Source organism: Pecten maximus, chromosome 15 (genome assembly GCF_902652985.1).
Source record: "Pecten maximus chromosome 15, xPecMax1.1, whole genome shotgun sequence".
Taxonomy (NCBI): Eukaryota; Metazoa; Mollusca; class Bivalvia; order Pectinida; family Pectinidae; genus Pecten; species Pecten maximus.
In genome coordinates, this window is record NC_047029.1 from 5229599 (window position 1) to 5236813 (window position 7215).

General features: G+C 37.5%; 1 long non-coding RNA gene across 1 annotated transcript; it reads right to left on the reverse strand.

Annotated features, from left to right (window-relative positions):
• Positions 1 to 1048: 1048 nt before the first annotated feature.
• On the reverse strand, positions 1049 to 6086 carry LOC117344224. Its single transcript, XR_004536130.1, has 4 exons — positions 5943 to 6086; positions 2709 to 2765; positions 2014 to 2104; positions 1049 to 1176 (listed from the first exon to the last, which is right to left on the reverse strand). It is a non-coding gene; the product is annotated as an uncharacterized LOC117344224 (long non-coding RNA).
• Between the last annotated feature and the right edge of the window lie 1129 nt (positions 6087 to 7215).

The following is a 7215-nucleotide window of genomic DNA, read 5'->3' on the forward strand; positions in this document are numbered from 1 at the left end:
CATGTCTGTCATGTTACCAATGTCTGTCATGTTACCAATGCCTGTCATGTTACCAATGTATATCATGTTACTAAAGTCTGGCCTTTTACATGTCTGTCATGCTACTTGCAATGTTCATGATGGTTTTCTAGCTAAATATTGCAATATATATTTTTTCTTTGATAAGTATTTTTTGTGCTCACAGGATTTTATTTAAAACCAATGAATCAATAAATAGTTGTTTTTCTTCAAAACAAAACCCCACCATCATTTCAAACAAACTCTTTTAAAATTCTTTAAACTTAAACGCTGCACGGGAAAACATTATCATATTAAAGCCTATCAAGCTACAAATAGACCTATAAAAAGTGAGACAGGGGATGTTACCTATGTTGTGAACACTATCCCCTGGTTGTAAATGATACTACATGTATTCATATCACAATACATTGTCTGTATTGTCTAAAAAAAAACAAGCAAATGATTTTGCTGTGTGCCATTTTGGAAGCTTTATGTTAACTACTGTTTCTTGTTTATGAAAGTGTAATTTTAGAATTGGTAACATAATGGACATTTTCACCTTACCAACCCATTTTCCGTTGCTATAGCAACCATGCAGGTGAGTTTCCAGAGTTACATTACTAAAAATACTGAATCAGTACTTATGTTTGGGTAAGAATCTACTCAAATTATTTTGCAATATTTTTATATCTGAAATAGCAAAATTTCTGACAATTACTATATACATTTTGAAAATTGCCAGAATTCAGAGCGGGGAAGTTAAAATCACGTAAAATAACACTATTTTTATAAATACATGTAGATGTAATTATAGTTATAATCGGTATCTTTAGAGAAAGTTTAACATTCCTACAAGTCATATCTTAACAATACGTCCAGTTCATACTTCTGTTCTAAACATGTTTTACTTTATAGATTTCAACAAACAGAACCTTTTGCCTACATACTTTTCTCCAGTAATGAGATGGGTATATACATGTCGTCAGTACGATGTATACAACATCAATCTTTATTAAGGAAAGAATGGTGCATCTTTAAAACAAAGATATATAAGGAAACTTTCTGAGACGCCCTCTACTTACTGTGTGTACAACCCGCTGCTTGGATACGTAAATGAACCTATTTCATAGGTTGATATAGTGATATCCGTGGGTGACCCGGAACACTGTGCTCGAACTAAACGTAATGAAAATTAAAGATGAAATTAAACAAAAAGATTGATTTTAAACAAGATACATTGGTAACAAGTAAATGAAACAAAAAAACATCATAAAAAACATTAATTAAATCAAAGAAAACCAAATATTTTCAAATCGAGAGGACTCAAGCGGAACTAAACGGAAGGGAGGCTAACACAACTGATATAGCAGTTATTTGCACACGGCCTTTCAATTGATATTCAGGCGTTCGAGATTCTAAGCATGTTGATACAACAAGCAAATATGTCAATAATCTGCGCATGTGCAGTCGATTAGTTATGAACGGTCAAACGAATGCATGTGTAATTCATGCAGTTGTATATATGCACGTGTAAAACAATTAAGGAATGTGTAAAGCCCGAGGAGCACGGTCTCCTCTTACGGTAGTCGCTGATAAAAGTAATAGCGATAAATTGCTGTGAATTTCGTTCCAGAAATTCAGATCAGACAACCCGACGTAACATATCATGATACTCCGTATCAATTAGAACTTTAGTACGTTATTCTCATCGACATTAAATGAGTACTATACATTAAAGTACGCATTGAGTGTAGATATATTATTTATTTGTCTGTTTTGCGAAATATTGGGAAAACTGAGGTTGATAAACACCTCCTATTTAACACCAGACCATCTATTAAATACAGATCACATCTTAAATTCTCATACCTCATTTTCAATGTTCAATTAGAATTACTGCAGGGTTGTGAAGATAGTTTTAATCCCGCGCCATTTTCAACATTAACCATCATCATTATAAGGTATCTCTACTTAGTCAAGAGATTGAAATATTTAACTGACAAAAGGACATACCTGTTGAAGCACACGTGAGAATGATGAAACAGGCTATCAGCCGTTCCGTGTATCCCATGATGGTGACAGTAATGGAATCCTCTTGTTAGTACTGAAATGATTCAAATAAGGCTTTTGCAGAGTGTCACAAACACTCAAACATAATCTTTTGTGAAATCAAATGGGCAATAGACTATTCATATACAATAGGAATATAAACGACACATATAAACGAAAACTCAGCATTACTCGATAAAAAGCAAACTATGTAGATAGGCCCAAAAGGCCTGTATCGCTTATATGGCATCAATGCGAATAGTGGGTTTAATGTGAAACTTCTTTGAATTAAATGACTTTGAAAAATATACAGGTATTTTCATTTCAATAGCAATTCGTATTAACAATTATTTAGTCCTTTAAAGATTTTAGCATATTTGATCCCGTGACCTTGCAGGTATGTCATTCATTCATTGGAACCATTCTGGTAGCTCTTTACCCCAGTATTCAACAGGCCTACTGTCAGATCACTGCATCAAAATGGTTATTGAGAACTCATTGAAAACTTTTAACCTATTTGACCACTTTGACTTTGAATGTTCGTCATGGTCATTCATTTTAATAAACTATGAAGCCTTTTATACCGATATACTACAGGCCTAATAGCCGGTCCATGGGAATTTTGGCTATTAAGAAGAACTGAAAAAGGCATATCTGACCTCTGTGACCTTGAACGGCTTAGTTACGGAACCTTCCTTGAATAATGTAATGCTTTCCTGTGGAGAAAAAAAAATGAGTTAAGGAATTAATTAAACTGGCCCGAGATGTTCCGAAAGAAAATGTGCGTCGTATGATTATTCGACAAAATCCGCCATGCAAATCTAGGTAATGCAGTGGCGTAGGAAGTCGTCAAAAAGTGGGGGGGCAAATTTTTTTTTAACCTTAAATTTTACGCACTAAACAAATCGTATGCCATCTCCGCAAAATTAGGCAATAATTATCATTTCAACATCCCATGATAATTTTGATAATTTATGTAGTACAAAATAAGTTATTTACGCAAATCAGGATATATTATTTATGGCAAAACATGAATCACCAGGCCCGGCCATGATTTTCGAAAGGGCGGGTGGTCCAGTAATTTAGTAATAATGCGAGCGCCGTAGGCGCGAGCCGATTTTTTTTTTTTTTTTTTACGAGGGGTCCAGGCAGCGCCCTGATAGGGGGTTCAAGGGGTTCTAAGCCCTCCGCGGAAAATGAATATAGCACATTTCCAATAATTCGGGATCAGGCGCGGATCCAGGAGTTTTCGAAAGGGGGGTCCAGTAATTAAGTGATCATGCGAGCGCCGTCGGCGCGAGCCGATTTTTTTCCCTTTTTGCGAGAGGTCTGGGGGCCGCCCAGCGGGTCCCATGGTGGCGAAGCCCCCCTGTGGATCTGCAATCGAAGGGGGGGGGGGGCAATAATTTAATGATAAAGCGAGCGCCGTAGGCGCGAGCTGAATTTTTTTTGTATTTCCTCATTCGTACCTCTCGGTAATTAGTATCACTCTATTCACGTTAAAACCGCGCATTCTTATTCATGTTGTGTTTCTGTCTTGTTCTCATTATGAACTCAATTAACTTCACAAATTATCGTCAACCTATTGAATCTATGTGATGAAGTTAAGCAAAATTTCGTATTAAGATATAAATATTGACTTACCAGGCTATTGCAGACGACCGACACACAGGTCTGAGGATTGATATACTAGTATAAAAGTCGGAATGTTCCGGATGTACAAGACAAAGTTTTTATCGTTGCCTTCAAGAAAACATTATCGGTTCGAAAATATACAGATATTTATCGAAATGAATATATAAATTCGTGTTTTTTCCCCTTTTTTAGATTTTGGATGTCAAAAAGTGGGGGGGCAAAAAGATATGTTTGCCCCCCCACTGAAAAAAGTGGGGGGGCAATTGCCCCCCCTGCCCCCCCGCTTCCTACGCCACTGTAATGTCAACATTTCCGGTTTTGTAACAATGACCCCATCAGACATGTAGATACATATATAAATTGCTGTAACAGACGTTATAAGTGATATGCAGTATGACTAATGGAAAGTCCAGCTGTCATACCTCTGATAGTTGATCTAGGAATACAAAGATTTAAACATAATATACACTAGATTAGCTCTACATCGGCCATTTATATGTCTCTCTGGGTCTGCCTTCGTAGGTATGTGTGTCCGGGTCTGTTTTTACGGCTAACTTTGCCACTAACTACTATGATAATATGTAAATCTATTACACTGTCCGTAGGATAACGCTTATAGATTTCACTTCCTGTTTACGCTTGACTAGCCCACAGGAGAGTATAGTGTCACAAGGGTGGCAAAGACAAAAACCTTTCACCAGTGATACAATATACGTCTTACAACAATGTCCTCTATATATGTACCTATAGTATGGCGACCTCGAACCCGTTGTTAAACATTTTAAAAAAATCCCATCAAATATCAATTATACATTCATGACTGTATATTTTACATTTACTGACGTCACCGCTTTGTGTGTCTGGTTCCTGTTGTTACCTTCAGAGAGTAGTATAAAACCCTAATTCAGCTGACGGTCTGGTATATACACATCATTAGTGGATCCGGTTCTCGGGTAAACGTATGTGCATTTTAAGTTTTAGGTGGTGATAAAAATAAATTGTCGTCATATTAAACTTTGATTTCTAAAGTCTTTTTACAGACTGCATGCAATTGGTGTAACCAAACAACTGTGTTAGTGTGAGTCAGATCCTGACGTGATTATTATTTCTGTGTCATTCTTATTTAAATGATTTAAAGTATAACTGAACACCACGGGAAGTTACTCGACACTGGTAAGATCACGAGGAAATATTAAGTTTCGAATTCGGGGTGAAATACAGGGCCGGTATTGCTGATAACTTCGTTTTACTATACCCCAAATTATGCAACCAATGGAAAATATACACGCACTATTATCATAAAATTATATTTTTTACTTTCTTTGATTAGCTGAAATAGACTCACTTGATCCCCGATAAAAAGTCACATCAAGCGGTCGAGCGAAAAAAGCTGAAAAAAGGCTGGGTGTTTCTAAAAATAGATTAGTTATGAATTAACTCCCCTTGGTATTGTCCAACAGTTTGAAATATTTTGCCCGGTTTGGTAACATGACAAGCAATATCTGATTGTTAGAATATAGAATTACCGTCAGAATTAGGGTACTTAATGTTGCATTTTAATGGATCTGTTTACTTTTTACTGTAAAGTGTTAAAAAGACAAATAAACCATTTACAATTCTTTACAAATCTCTATTAATTCATGTTAAAATGATTTTTGCATTCCCTGCATGATTATTAAACATCAAAACAGTCATTTTATGATAAAACTATTATAGCCTTTTGATTTCGGTCAATACATCGTTTAATTAACATGAAAAATATAAACCTAAGACTTCGTGTGTGTGTTTGAGGGGTGTTGTGTGAGTGTGTGGGCGTGTGGGTTGGGTGTGGCATACACTGGCACCAGAATGATTAAGTTATGTACCTCATAACGCAAGCTGGATACTTTCTAAGATTGTTCAATTTACTATACAGTCAATGTCGTCCAGCATGGTATAGTTTAATTACGTGAACTAGCATTGATATTTTACTATTGTTCAAGAGTAATTTTATATACGTGTATACATCTATCTGAAACTCTGCACTTATTTCTGTAGTGGCCTCTCGATTCTGTCCAAGGCGGTATTTAAACAGTGTACATGTGTGCATGTGTATACATAATATATCTAGGTAATTAACTTCACCCTTATACGTGCATATAGACAATATTTTAAGTAACTTACCCTGTCTAATCAATATCTACATCGAACCTGTGTTTAATTCCGTGTTAATTGATATTTCATTCAGCAACAGTGGTTTATACAAATAGTTAACTTACCTTTAACGGATTCCCTAGGTGTCAAATATATCCGTACTACTCCTTACACACCACCAGGATTAAAGCGAGTTTAGCGTTCCCTATGTACTGTAGCGCGAGTGGTGTACGACTTGTTTTGTGGAGAATGAAACAAAATGCCTTTATATGTATAAATAGCACACTTATACACGTAGTTTACAGTATAGTGTTGTAAAAGGTATCGACACAGATACCGGTAAGACATTTACAAGGGATGGTTGGACTAGTACCGGTAAGACCTTTACAGGGGATGGTTGGACTAGTACCGGTAAGACCTTTACAGGGGATGGTTGGACTAGTACCGGTAAGACCTTTACAGGGGATGGTTGGACTAGTACCGGTAAGACTTCTACAGGCGAAGGTTTGGACTAGTACCGGTAAGACCTTTACAAGGGATGGTTGGACTAGTACCGGTAAGACCTTTACAGAGGATGGTATAGACTAGTACCGGTAAGACCTTTACAGGGGATGGTTGGACTAGTACGGTAAGATCTTTACAGGGGATGGTTGAACTAGTACGATAAGACCTTTACAGGGATGGTTGGACTAGTACCGTCAATACATTCACAGGGGAAGGTTGGACTAGTACCGGTAAGACCTTTAGATGGGATGGTTGGATTAGTACCGGTAAGACCTTTAGATGGGATGGTTTGGACTAGTACCGGTAAGACTTTTACAGGCGAAGGTTTGGACTAGTACCGGTAAGACCTTTACAGAGGATGGTATAGACTAGTACCGGTAAGACCTTTACAGGGGATGGTTGGACTAGTACGGTAAGATCTTTACAGGGGATGGTTGAACTAGTACGGTAAGACCTTTACAGGGGATGGTTGAACTAGTACGGTAAGATCTTTACAGGGGATGGTTGAACTAGTACGGTAAGACCTTTACAGGGATTGGTTGGACAAGTAGTAACGATAAGACCTTTACAGGGATTGGTTGGACAAGTAGTAACGATAAGACCTTTACAGGGGATGGTTGGACTAGTACCGGTAAGACCTTTAGATGGGATGGTTGGACTAGTACCGGTAAGACCTTTACAGGGGATGATTTGGACTAGTACCGGTAAGACCTTTACAGGGGATGGTTGGACTAGTACCGGTAAGACCTTTACAGGGGATGGTTGGACTAGTACCGGTAAGACCTTTACAGGGGATGGTTGGACTAGTACCGGTAAGACCTTTACAGGGGATGGCTTGGACTAGTACCGGTAAGACCTTTACAGGGGATGGTTTGGACTAGTACCGGTAAGACC